At 37.4% G+C, this 13,731-nt stretch overlaps 1 protein-coding gene across 1 annotated transcript in view; it reads right to left on the reverse strand.

Moving 5' to 3' along the window:
• Positions 1 to 13,731, reverse strand: part of ANK3 (ankyrin 3) — a 556,820-nt gene that overhangs the window by 360,586 nt on the left and 182,503 nt on the right. The window lies entirely within an intron of this gene.

A 13,731-nucleotide genomic window follows, 5' to 3' on the forward strand; every position in this document is an offset into this window, starting at 1 on the left:
AAAAGTCCATAACTTTGGCGGTCGGTGCATTTGACTTCGTAGGGCTGAGTGTGTAGGTGTAAAGGACAGAGCACCAAGCCCAATGCATCATGTGAGGATTTGGTTGGGGTTCTCTGGAGCTGTTGTTTGTCTGCTTCACAACGAGTGCCAAGCGTGAGTTCCTGCAAACAACTTTTACTCACCATACTTCTAGATTTGGGGTTCAAAGGTCTTTCCTCTTTTCCTCTTGTAGGATGCTTAATAGTCTCTGTGAAGCAGTGATAAAAATGGGAAGGGAAAGAATCAGGGACCATGGCGTTCCGTTCCTGCTACCAATGGACTGCACACTTCTCTGAGGCCTCACAGTGAACCACAGGGAAACCACGCTGGTCATAGAGTTACCAAGGGCCTACTATGTGCACCGATGCTCACATGCTTGACTTCCACACAAACTATCTTCCTGAAGAAAGAGTTCTGCAAAGTTTCTCCACTGCCTATGAAGCCATACAAAAATGGGGAAACATGAAGGTGGGGGATTAAATGTAATTCAGATCCAAAAGCAGATGAAAGGTATTTGGGTCTTTTGTAAAAATGAGTGTTTTTCTACTAGGATATTTTACTGTATTAGTAACAGGTGGGGCAGAGTAAAAATTAAAACTTCGTATGCATTTTCCCAATATAAATCATCTTATACTTTTGAAAAACATTCATACAATTTCTTTTATTTTCAGCAAGTTGAAGAGAACAGCCAGCTAAAAAGCTGGCGGCTTTCCCACTGCCTCCTGGATCATTTTTTCTTTCTTTATAGACACTAATGATACTTTAAAATATATTTAGAAGTGTGCTTGATCAAGTAACTTCTCCATCTGAGGCTGGCAAAGCACTATACTTTCTCATTGATTTCTATCGGCAAAAGTATAGTTGGAAATTAGGAAAATAAGCCGCAGGTATTTTTCAACATATTTCTCTCTAGAATAATTCTTTGCTTCCCCCAAATGTTCAGAAGTTGAGAATGTGTCATGGCTTTTTAGGACTCTATAATGTGACTTTTTTGTTGCCTTGGATTTTCCCTTATCTCAGTAAGTGGTTAGCCCATCAAAAATAAATCCTAAGGTATAGCTTGCTCAGATTACTTTTTTAACAGAAAATGTGATCTTTTATCTTCCATTTCTAAACTAGAACTTTGAACAGTAACTCTACTAAGAAAGGCGGCCCTGTGGGTCCTAGGTTTTGACTGTGATATTACTAAAGGCTAAATCCCTTTCTCCCTACACAGCAGACATCCTGACAAGTAACTCTCAAGCTCCTTGTGTACTTATTCTCAACACAAAGGCATTGACTCAAGATAGCCACAAATGCCAGTTTCCCCCCAAAACTGAATTGACATTTTAATCAATAGTTCTAGAAAGCCTTTATTATAGCTGAAATGAAAACATTAAAACAACTTTTAAAAACTTTATTCCTTGACTAAAGTTTTATCAAAAATTTCCACTTAAATTTCAAGAACTTATGGTCATTTGGGAGACTAAAAACTAGTATGAATCTTTAAAGTACAACTAATTATCCAACTGGTACAAGCTCATGTGTCTGAGAAGTGGGGCAGATCCCTGGTAGCAACAAGAATGAGATGCAAACATGGCCTTAGAGGAAACAATAGTACAAGGTCCAGTCAGGCTGACGGTCACCTCCCTCTACAGCAACTTCTCCAGTCCTACTACTTGCCATTGACCATGAGAATGTGTACATAGGACTTGCATAGGATGGGTGTGGCCCATGCACAGAATGTCAAAGCTATTACAAGCTTAGGGTAGGCCGGGCGCAGTGGCTCATGCCTATAATCCCGGCACTTTGGGAGGCTGAGGTGGGCAGATCACTCGAGGTCAGGAGTTCGAGACCAGCCTGGCCAACATGGTGAAACCCCATCTCTACTAAAAATACAAAAATTAGCTGGGCATGTTGGTGTGCACCTATAATCCCAGCTACAAGTGAGGCTGAGGCATAAGAATCACTTGAACCCGGGAGGCAGTGGTTGCAGTGAGCTGAGATCACACCACTGTACTCCAGTCTGGGTGACAGAGCAAGACTGTCCCCCTGCTCCCCCCTCCCAAAAAAAAGAAAGAAGAAAAAAAATGCTGAGGACAAAAATTCTTAAGTGACTTCCCTTTCTCAAGAAAAAAGGAAAAAATCTGTTCTTGTTTTATAAAAGTCCCAGGTACAAGAATTCCTAAGCCATGCTTTCAAAACAGTACAGAGAGATCTTTCAAATTTTTATTAGCTGCAGAAATTATTCTTCGAATAAGTCCTACAGGAAAGGTACTTATAATGAACACAACAGTGGAGCTGCATGGCTGAATGGAAAAAATGGTGTCCTGGAGCCCCAGCTCTTTGGCTGTCCCAGCTCTCCTCCAGAAGGCAGCTTTGGTGAGCACAATTTGAAAGCCACCATACTGCCCCAAAGAGTCTCAGTGTTTTCCCTGTTTGCAGCTTTGTTACTAGAAGTTACGTCAAAAAAGTGATTCTCCCTGCTAAAAATTGTCCGAAATAATTTTTTTTATTTATTACCAGAACTAACAAGTTTCATGCAGAGTGCTTCCTGCCTGGGCATTATTACAGCATGAATCTTCTATAAAAACAATAAAAACATTCTCAGTAAACTATCGCAAGGACAAAAAACCAAACACCGCATGTTCTCACTCATAGGTGGGAATTGAACAGTGAGAACACATGGACACAGGAAGGGGAACATCACACTCCAGTGGGGACTGTTTTGGGTTGGGGGGAGGGGGGAGGGACAGCATTAGGAGATATACCTAATGCTAAATGACGAGTTAATGGGTGCAGCAAACCAACACGGCACATGGATACATATGTAACAAACCTGCACATTGTGCACATGTACCCTAAAACCTAAAGTATAATAATAATAATAATGATAATAAATCTTTCCACGTTGCGCATATGGAGTAATGGGCATACTCCAGATAATATCTAATCCAGGAATCAAACAATTGTGACTAAATATTCCACCAAAAATAAAGCCAAATCAGTTCATTAGGATGCCTTACTGACTTTAGATATCACAGCCAAGTATTTCTCCCCCCTCATTTTTCACATATACCTTTCCAGGATTTCAAGACAAGCTCTAAATATTAGTTCAGCCAATTAATAACCTGACTACTCTCTCGTCATTTCATATTGTGTGTCTACCTTGTTGAGCTGAGTTGACACACAAACTAATAACAATATATGTGGTTTCCACAGAGATGACACTGTCACCTGGGGATTTTGAAGTTAGAAGAGCTGTGCACATTTAAAAAATGTTACACTGTGCTATAAAGAAGAAGATGGGGAGTATATAGAATAATGGAAGATGGAAGCAAGAAAGAAACTAAAGAGAGAAACGGCTCCAGGGCTGCCAGGGAGGGTGTGCCTCCTCAACCCTAATCCAGGTTCCTGGTAATGAGGCAAGTGTGTGTTTTGATGGAATGAGAACGACTTCATGCTGCGCCCACTTCAGTTTTCTCAGAAGCAGAGCAGCCTCGCCATAAGAGATAGTCAAAATATTTCTTCTTCACAAAGAAATCTGGATCCACGATCATTTCATTAATTTTTGGCATCCTACATGATATCAAGAGACCTAGAGCAGGTCTGGAACAAGGTGAAGGAACAGGAAAGAAAACAAGCACTAAACTTGTCAATGGTTATAAATGACAAAATAAAAAACACACACCTGGAAAATTTTTAATTCACAATCTCATATTATTTTTCACTTTTAGGTGAGACATATGAAGTTCTTAAAACAAAAAACTGTGACTGGATAGCATTGAGGGACTGGTAGCCATTCATATACCCCTTGCAGGGGGTGGCACCTCTGGATAACAAGCGCTGGCCTTGGTGCCATCTGTCTTAGCACTTAGTCTGCCCTCTTTCCCCATCCATCTGACTATCCAGCTTGACCTCAGTGCTGGAGAGAGAGCCAGCTGGTCCCAAGCATGCCAGCTGCCTCTGTGACCTCACATGGGCAGACAGGGGCAGGCACATGAGGAGGCTTCCCCAAGGTCTCTCCATCACACCCACACTGGCCTGCACAGAGGAGATCCTCCATTGCACACAGAAGGCCCCCACAGCCATATCTGTGGTGTCTGTTCAACCCGAAGGAGTAGACTGGTAGTGCCTGGCAGAGTTCTGAGTACAAAGCAGGCACCAAGAGAGGAGCGTGAGGAAGATGAACCACATGCCACTTCCTCTCTGCGCTCTGGCTCTTGTAAAAGGAGGCAGCTGGACCAGATGACTTCGATGACAGTCCTCACTCTTCTAGAATCCTGTGATTTGATGTGACAGGAGGGTTTGGGTGTTTGCAAATTTAAAAAAATATATAAGAAAGATTTATTCAAGCCGAGTTTATATATAATCTGCACTGGTCAATACAGTAGCCACTAGCCATATGTGGCTAGTGGTAGGGAAATGTGAGTAGTGTAACTGGAGAACTAAATATTTAGTTTTATTTAAAATTTCAAATTAAAATTGATATCCAATTCAGATACTAGAACACATGCAAGTGTGTTTGGAACAATTTGGATATGCGAATCTACTTTTCTAACTTTCAATTTTATGATATAATATACAGATCAAATATTTCCGACAAAAATTTTGCATCCAAATTGAGACACAAAATACTTAACAGGTTTCAAGATTTAGTACCAAAAAATGCAAAGTAGCTCAATGATTTTATATATTGATTAATGTTGAAAATAATATTTTGGATATGTTCAGTTAAATAAAATATATTAGTAAATTAATTCCACTTTCTTAAAGCTTTTTAAATGTGGCTGTTCGAAATGTGAAATTAGATGCATGGTTTACACTCCATTCCTACTCAACAGCACTGGTCTACATAAAGAACTTACACAGTACTAACAAAAAGAGAGCCCCATCTGTCAGAAATTGTCTTCTTGAAGGCAGGTGTTTCATCAAACAAGCAGAGAACACTTAGCAATCAACTACTATGCCTCTTTCTTTCTTTCTTTCTTTCCTTCCTTCCTTCCTTCCTTCCTTCCTTCCTTCCTTCTTTCTTTTTTGTAGAGGTGATGCATAAAGAGATAGTATGTTCTCAGGCACTTGTGCTGAAAAGAAGCATTCAAGTGCTCATGGATGTGTTCCCTCACCCTGCTGGTCACTGTGTTCAGCACCAGGGACATATAGAGGAATGAGACTTGGTCCTTGCCCTCAAGTTTCCATGGTCGAGAAAGACAAGGACACCAATAATTAGAACATACAGACAGGTGCTACAGAAGCAGGGATGGGGTGACATAAAACAGAATGAAGAGGTCAGCACTCAGCACAATGCTTTCTAGGTCAGATCTCTTTTCCCTACCCATGAAACTTATGATTTCACAAGTGACCCCTTGACATTCTAGTCAACATGCCCAACTGCTCATAACCTGAACAGAGAATACAAAACTCCCTTTATGCCCTGGCTACTGCTGTCAGTGCTGGTGATACAACGGGGAATGAGGATGATAAGATCCCCTTTTCAGCAGCTTCAATTCTTGAATATTGAGCCAGGGAGTAAACAAATAAAAAAATGAACATGATAATTTTAGATAGTAACAAGTGCTATGAAGAAAATAAAGTAGTATGAGTGAATTGAAAGTGACCTGATGGGGAACAATTGTTTTTGAACTCTCTGCTTCCTTCCATGTTTAGATTCCCCAGGAAAAATAAATCAAGACAGTGAGGAGCCAGCTGATTCAGGTATTTCACTCTATTAGGGTAGTAATTCTCCAAAAATTGCCCTCTAAACCAAGAAATTCATTTAATAGTGAAGAGCAAATGGTTTCTCAAGTAATGTGTTCAATTCAAATATACTTATTACTGAAGATAATAGATATGCTTTGGTAACACTTATCTCTTAAACTATTTGTATAATTATAGTTTCCATCACCTTTATTAACTTATAGCTTAATAACAATTCAAAAAGACTGATAAAGTATAACCACTGAGTAATGAAATAAATTTTCCTGTGTACCTTGTGGAAATAAGTCTTGTTGTTTCATAGTCAAATATAACATTCTATGAAATGATTTCTTCTGATAATTCAATAAACTCTTGTAATTTAATGTCTATATAATAATTATATTTAAGTTGGCTGAAAGGAAATATAATGAAAGTAACTAAGTGAGGCAAAATAGCTCTTACCCCAACTTTGTCGCTAAGTAGCTATGAGACCTTACAGAGACCTTATCCTACCTAGTTTCTGTTTCTGTATCAGTAACATGAAAGGAATTCTAAACTCTCCCAACATACACGCTCTGTGCTGCTGAAATACAATTACAGTAAGGACGAAGTGATTGATTTTTGCAACCTTTTATGTTGGTGAGTTCTGATCAAGATATAAGGAAAGTAAATTCACTTTCAAAACATTTATTTCAAGAAGCAACTAAAAGGCAAAGGTACAAAGGAGATTGTATTTGAAGATTCAGGAAACTGTTGCCCCAGGAATCATTTGCTGACCCTGTGTAGGAGGAATGGAGCAGCACACATAAGAAAGCAAACGATCTTATCTCTAGAGAACGAAGCATTTAATTCGTTGATTTAGGAGGACATACTTACAGTAGGATTAAAAAAAAAAAAAAACTAAACACTACACCAGATGCTATAATGAAAATCAGTCAAATTTCAGACTAAAACTCAGATAATAATTCTTTAGCATATTGTGGGACATATCAACCATGCAGAAATTTAAGTCTAACAAAAAGACATCTTATTTTCTTGGATTTAGCACTGAGCTGACTTCCTGCCATGGAAAGGGCAACATGTACAGTTTATAGCCTCGTCCTTCTGTAGAGTGGAAATAACACCTGCTTCTTCCCTATCTTACCAGTGTATTTCAATAACCAGTGTCTATGAAGCAACATGGACATCACAGAGAACAAAAACATTAACACACAAACACAGGACATCATCCTGTTGGGGAGACAGTAACACAGATTGGCACTCAGGGTTCCTGAGTAGATTTGGGATTCGCCCTCTTCCTACTTGTCCTTGAACTTGGCAAGGGTTAGCAGGTTTTCTCTTTCGTGTTGTTTTGGAAAGCAAATTGGAATCAGACCAATTGAGCTTCATGTTATATGTTCCACAACTTTGCAACTGTTTCCTTGCCCTTCCATTAGATCATGCCAATATAATCACAAGAACGATTGAAGTTTGAATATTCAAAACAGTCTGTTTGGAATATAAGGTCCTATGTTTTGGAGATAAAGGTGATGAGGTCCCTTCAAAAAATACAACTCGAGAACAGTTTTCTCATTCTTTCCCAATATCTTTTAAAAAGGGGCTGATAGTGAACAGCATTGTTAGTAATACTGTGAGCTATTCGTTGATTCAGGCAGATTTCATCCTACTTATCTTTTGTATCTTCTAAGGCATGAGTCAGTAAACATTTTTTTAAAGGGCCATGGAGTAAATATTTTAGGATCCAAAGGCCAGGTGGTCTCTGTTGCACCTAATGGACTCTGTGAAAAGGCAATCAGAGACAATATGTAAGGGTATCAAAGTGTCTTTCTAATCCAACAAAACTTTACTTATGGACACTGAAATATGAATTTCATATAACTTTCAGGTGTTACCAAATATACTCCTTGTTAATTTCTTTCTAACCATTTAAAATGTAAATAACATTCTTAGCTTTCAGGCTATACCAAAATAAGTCTGGATGTGGCCTGCAGGCCCGTTTGCTGACTGCTCTTCTGAGGTACCACATTGTTAATAACATAGCATTCTGAGGGTCTTTGGGAAAGGGTGAATGGATAGCATGGTCAAAACCTGATGCTTGGAATCTTTATGTGTACATACATGTATATGTACATACCTGTATGCATATACACACAGGTATATGTGCATACATGTATGTACACATGTGTGGATGTGTGTATTCATGTAATACCCATGAAAATTTATCCTCTGGATTTGAACATGATCACCAACATTACAGTGATGGAAAAATGTATGTTGCTATGTACATTTTCTATACCATGTCCACACAGATAACATTTCTTTAATTCACTCATTTAACAAATATTTATTGGGGAACTTCTCTAATGAAGCAGCATAATCCAAACATTATTTAAGACACCCAAACTCAACAAATGCTCAGCGAGCATAAGTAAGAAAACAATTTTAAGTAGTACAGGTGATTGCATATGGCATTCACTCAATGGGCATCTTCCCTGGAGTGAGCCTCTAACAGTATCATAAACACGACGTGTATGCAATAAATAGGATATCTGGTTCACTATGTCCAGTTCCTCCCCTAGGGTGGGGAGAGGGCATAGGAAGTTCTGATGCTTTATATTTTATTTGTAATTTCCTATTATATACGATACATATCTTACTTCAATTACTTTGTAGAGCACATAAATTACTTCAATTACTTTTAGGGCCACACATAGGAATACACAAATATTTATGGGGTATCTCCTATGTAATACTGTACTAAACCCAGCGGAAAATTAAAGAGAAAATGCATAATCTTTTTAAAAATCAGAATCATGATTACAGACTTAGAGGCTTCTTTTTGGCATTATTTCATTAAAAAAACTAAACTTGGAGGTTTGTCAACAGTTAACGAGTGGTGCAAATTTTAAACAATTATCTGGCCATTAAAGATGTGGAAGCTATGGAAAGAACGAGCTCAGATCTGTGACCTAAAAGAAACTCTATCTACTCTGAAAGTGAACACATTGTCCTTTAAGAAATGTAAGATATTTGTTCCCCTTCTCTCACCCCATCCTCCTCCCTCCCACCACGCATGCACAAAATTGTTATTCAGAGAAAGGGAAAGGCCAGATGGTTTTGGGGATTAGCAATGAGGAAAGGCCCAAGTTTCACCTCAAGGTTGTTATTAAATTCTAGCGCAGATTGGCAAGGATACAACACCAGGGCCATTGGAGAGCTCTCTGGGAGTCTTGGTCCAGTTCCTAATGAGCAGGTGTTGACATGGAACAAGCTGCCTGAACAACGGAGCTGCAGGCAAGGAGCCGCTACAGTTACCCAGGTGGACTGAATCTGCCCCAGTGCTTCCGCCGGCACAAGAAAGCTTGCACTAAACTCCTTACATTCAGCCATCAGTATCTAGGTTTTACTCCTTCCCGCAACAACCCAAATAATTTAATGAAAAAATTTAAATTGTGGTCTTTTCTGCAGAGGTGGTGATATTGCAACACTTTGCTCCACTCTAAAAATTCTTTCCAGCATACATCTAATTTAAATCAAATTTAATTTGGGTTACAGAAAGTTTCAATACCCCTGGGCATTACCGAGTGTCCATTACATTAACCCTTTTCTAGATGAAAATTAGCTTGAACAATCTATTCAATGAAAATAAAATATAAATCAAAACCTCCAATACAGTGTGTGTGTGTGTGTGTGTGTGTGTGTGTGTGTGTACAGCCATGGCACTAAAATCTAGTAAGATTTGGCTAAAGCCTGTACTACACCAGTGATAACGGTGGGATTTGCTAAATAGAAATACCATTTTACTACAGATGTGTAACAGATATTACTTTGTCAGTGAGCTCTTCAGTCAGACTGATGAGACAAGCACAGGATAACAGCCAGTGGTTTAACACAGATGCAATATTTGTGTCTATTTTTAACAATAATTTTCTAGCCAATTTGAGTTTTTAAAAATATTTCAGATCCTATGAATAGGAGTTATGGGAAAGGAATAAGAATGCTGATTCGGCTTCCAACCAAAACCTTTTACAAGTCTTTCTCACAGTAATGTCAAACAAAAAAGAAATCATGCTTATTTAAAAAGAATTGCCCCACTTTATGAGTACTTGTGAGTATTAACAGCAGAAACAACAGTCCTAAGGTAACTACTGCATTTCATGATAGCATATTCTATCATGGTGGCAATAAAACCAGTCTGGGGGATAAGCAGATCATTCCAAGTTTTTTTTTTTTAACATTACAATAAAAACTTTATTTATAAAAGCAGGTGCAGTCTGCAGGTGCAGTTTGCCTTTAGATTCTAAAGAAACAAGTCTTGCTTCAGCTTAGGGGAATTTCCTGTCATATCTTGAATTATATTTTATTTATTTTTTAATTTTTAAGTTCTGGGGTGCATGTGCAGGATGTGTAGGTTTGTTACACAGGTAAACGTGTGCCATGGTGGTTTGCTGCACCTATCAACCCATCACCTAGGTGTTCAGCCCAGCATGCATTAACTATTTTTCTCAATGCTCTCCCTCTCCCCACCCCACTTCCCAACAGGCCCCAGTGTGTGAAGTGACTCTGCAGGCTTTCTAAAGCTCGAGAGCTCTTCCTGTATTGAGGGTGGCAACAAAAAAATAAAAATAATTTTGAAAACTGTGCCTGTGTGGAACTTTTTTGTAAAAGTCATTTTTATTCATTTTTCCTGTCTTCAACATATATTCGTTCTAAAAATTTCAAATCATGGATTTAAAAATCAGAAAAACAAAAATATACATTATGCTAAGTGAAATAAGTCAGTCACAGAAAGACAAATACTGCATGATTCCACTATATGAGGTATCTAAAACAGTCAACTTCATAGAATCAAAGAGTGGAATGGTGGTTCTCAGGGGCTGTGGAGAGTGGGAAATGGAGGTTACTAATCAATGGGCATAAAATTTTGGTCAAGCAACATGAATAAGCACTAGAGATTTGCTGTACACCTTTGCACTGATAGTCAATGATACCATACTGTACTGTACACTTAAAAAATTTGTTAAGAGTGTAAAGCTCACGTTAAGTGTTCTTACCACAGTAAAATAAAATTTTAAAACTGCCACTCAAAAAGCACAGGATAAATAAAAGGAAAATTTCAGCTAGGAAGATTTTTTTAAAAATCGTATTGCCACTACTCAGAAATGAGTACCATTAGTATTTTGTTGTATATTATTCCAAGCATCTCTTTATGTTCATATGTATTTAAATGTAACTATTTTACCAAGAATATAAGCATTCAAGTAGTTTTACAATCTACTTTCAAATGTATTATGTGTTAATGTATATAATGAATATCCATGCAAATCACTACGTCCTCTTCTATAACTTCTAAAAGGTTGTATAATATTCCATGTGATGTACATGTCATTTTTTAAACCAGTCCCCTTCTATTATACGTTTAGATTGCCTCCAATTTTTTTATGAGAGAAACAATGCTATAAATGACCACTTATCACCAGATGAGTTCACATACCCATTAAGTAACTTAGGATAAATTTCTGGAGGTAGATTTCAGGAAAGGTGAAATCAACATGACTTAACAGCTAGGCTAAAATATATACTTAAGAGACTGGTGGAATTAAACTGTATTTCTATCATCCCATTCCCAATTCTACTTATATATTCTCTGTCCAAGAATTTTCTGTGACAGTTGGCGGACAGAACGGGGACCTGGAGAAATATATTATCTATGCTATGTTTCATTTTACTTACAACTTATTAACAGCTGTAAATTATTTAAAACCCAAGCTGTTTTTTAAACTCAAAGTCAAAATATTCATGATAATATTTACCAGTGCCACATTTTGAATTATTCAAGTATTATGGATCATAGAGCAGTAATACTGATCAAAAAAGAACTTAGAAGTATACTGGTTTGGGGTTGTGTGGATAACCAAAATAAATGATTTATAAAACTAAGAATATAAACAATAAAAAAACGCATAAGTATTAATGGGGGAAATGGTTTTGATGAGACACCAAAGAATTTACTGCTCAGTAAGGCCTGGGAGGATGCCTGAGGATTACTGTATCATAACATTGATGGTAACATTAAACTACTTACATGAACTGTTAAATTCATAACAAATGATGTGTACATTTGTAATATGCCTTAACATGCAGGAGATTGAAATAAATGATCCTATATGCACACTCACTTGGAATTGTTGGTAAACTATATTTTTCCTCCCTGTAAGTCTGAGTTGTTTATGTGACTGACTTTAGGCAATATAATGTATAAAAAAGAACAAAAGCAATTTTTCACTAGTCCAAGCCTAGGCCTCAAGAAAATTTGCACACTTCCATTCTGTTTAGGAACATGGCCAAGCTACCATGTGAAAAAGCCTGGGTTAGCCTGGTAGATAAGCAGAGACATGTGGCCCATCACCCCCCACCCCAGACAATAGCCAGCCAAGCCCCAGCAGCAGCATCACCTAGCAGACTGGCAGGTAACCAAAGACTCTGTTTGTGGGAACCTGCCTGAACCATAAGAACTGCCTGGCTGATTCCAGGCCAGTGGCCAGCCTACAGTTACATAAATGGTTATTATTTTAAGCCACTAAGTTTGGGGTGGTTTGTTATGCAGTGCAAGTAACTGATACCAAAAAAGGCTGAGAATATGAATCACAAATACTAGGCATAAAAGAGGGACTATCACTACGAAGCGTATAGATATTAAAAAGGAAAGTATTTATTATCAACAACTTTATGCTAATAAATTGAAAAATTAGATAAAATGAATATATTTCTCAAAAAATACAAATTATCAAAATTGACACAAGATGAAAAGGAAAATCTAAGGAGCCTATGTAGAAATTGAAATTACTACAAAAACAATCATTACAAAAACAATTACACAAAGAAAATTCCACACCTATATGGTTTTGCTGGTGGTTTCTATTGAATATTTTGGGGGAAAAATCAATATCACACCAACTGTTTCAGAAAACAAAGCAAATGAGGACACTTCAATTTGTTTTATGAGGCCAGCATAACCTTTGCACCAAACCTAGTAAACAAATTACAGATATGCACACATACACACCCCAGATTGATCTCTCTCATCGAGAAATGTAAAAATGCTTTACAAAATATTAGCAAAATCAAATTTAATAAAATGAGGCTTATCCCAGAATACAAGCTTCATTTACACATAATGGTGAAATATTGAATGCTTTTCCTCTAAGACTGACAAAAGTATTGGCCCTTTTTTATTTTTATGTATATTTTTTTTTAATATTGCGATGGAGTCTCGCTCTGTCGCCCAGGCAGGAGTGCAGTGGTGCAATCTCGGCTCATTGCAGGCTCCGCCTCCCGGGTTCACACTATTCTCCTGAGTATTGGCACTCTTACTATTTCTATTCAACATTATACAGGAGACCTTAGCTAGTATAATAAGGCAAAGAAAAGAGAGCCACAAGATTGGAGAGGAAGAGTAAAACTGGCTCTTTTTACAAATGACGTGATGGTTAACATACAAAATCCTAAAGAATTTACGAAACAACTCCTAGAACTAAGAAGTGTATTTTGCTTGGTTTCAGGATACAAGATCAACATACAGAAATCAGCTGTATTTTGCATGATGTCTGCAAATGATTGGAAAATCAAATTTAAAAAAAGAACAATTCTACCTTTGAAAGTACCAAAAACCATAAAGTACTTTGGATACATTTAATGAAAGACATTTGTAAATCCTCCACATTGTGAACTATAATCATTGCTGAGAGAAATTAAAGATCTATATTAAGGTAAAAATCTACTACACTCAAGGATTGAAAGACCCAATATTATTAAAATGAAAATTCTCCTCAGAAACTGTAGATTCAACATGATCCAATCATAACACCACAAGGTTTTTTTTTAAAAAATAGACAAACTTATTATAAAATTTGTATGTGAATATAAAGAACTTTGAATATCCAAAACAACCTTGAAAAATAATAACAAAGTTGAAAGAGTGACACTACCTGAATTTAAAATTTACTATTACAGAAA

This window comes from Symphalangus syndactylus, chromosome 4 (assembly GCF_028878055.3).
Source record: "Symphalangus syndactylus isolate Jambi chromosome 4, NHGRI_mSymSyn1-v2.1_pri, whole genome shotgun sequence".
In the NCBI taxonomy this organism is placed as follows: Eukaryota; Metazoa; Chordata; class Mammalia; order Primates; family Hylobatidae; genus Symphalangus; species Symphalangus syndactylus.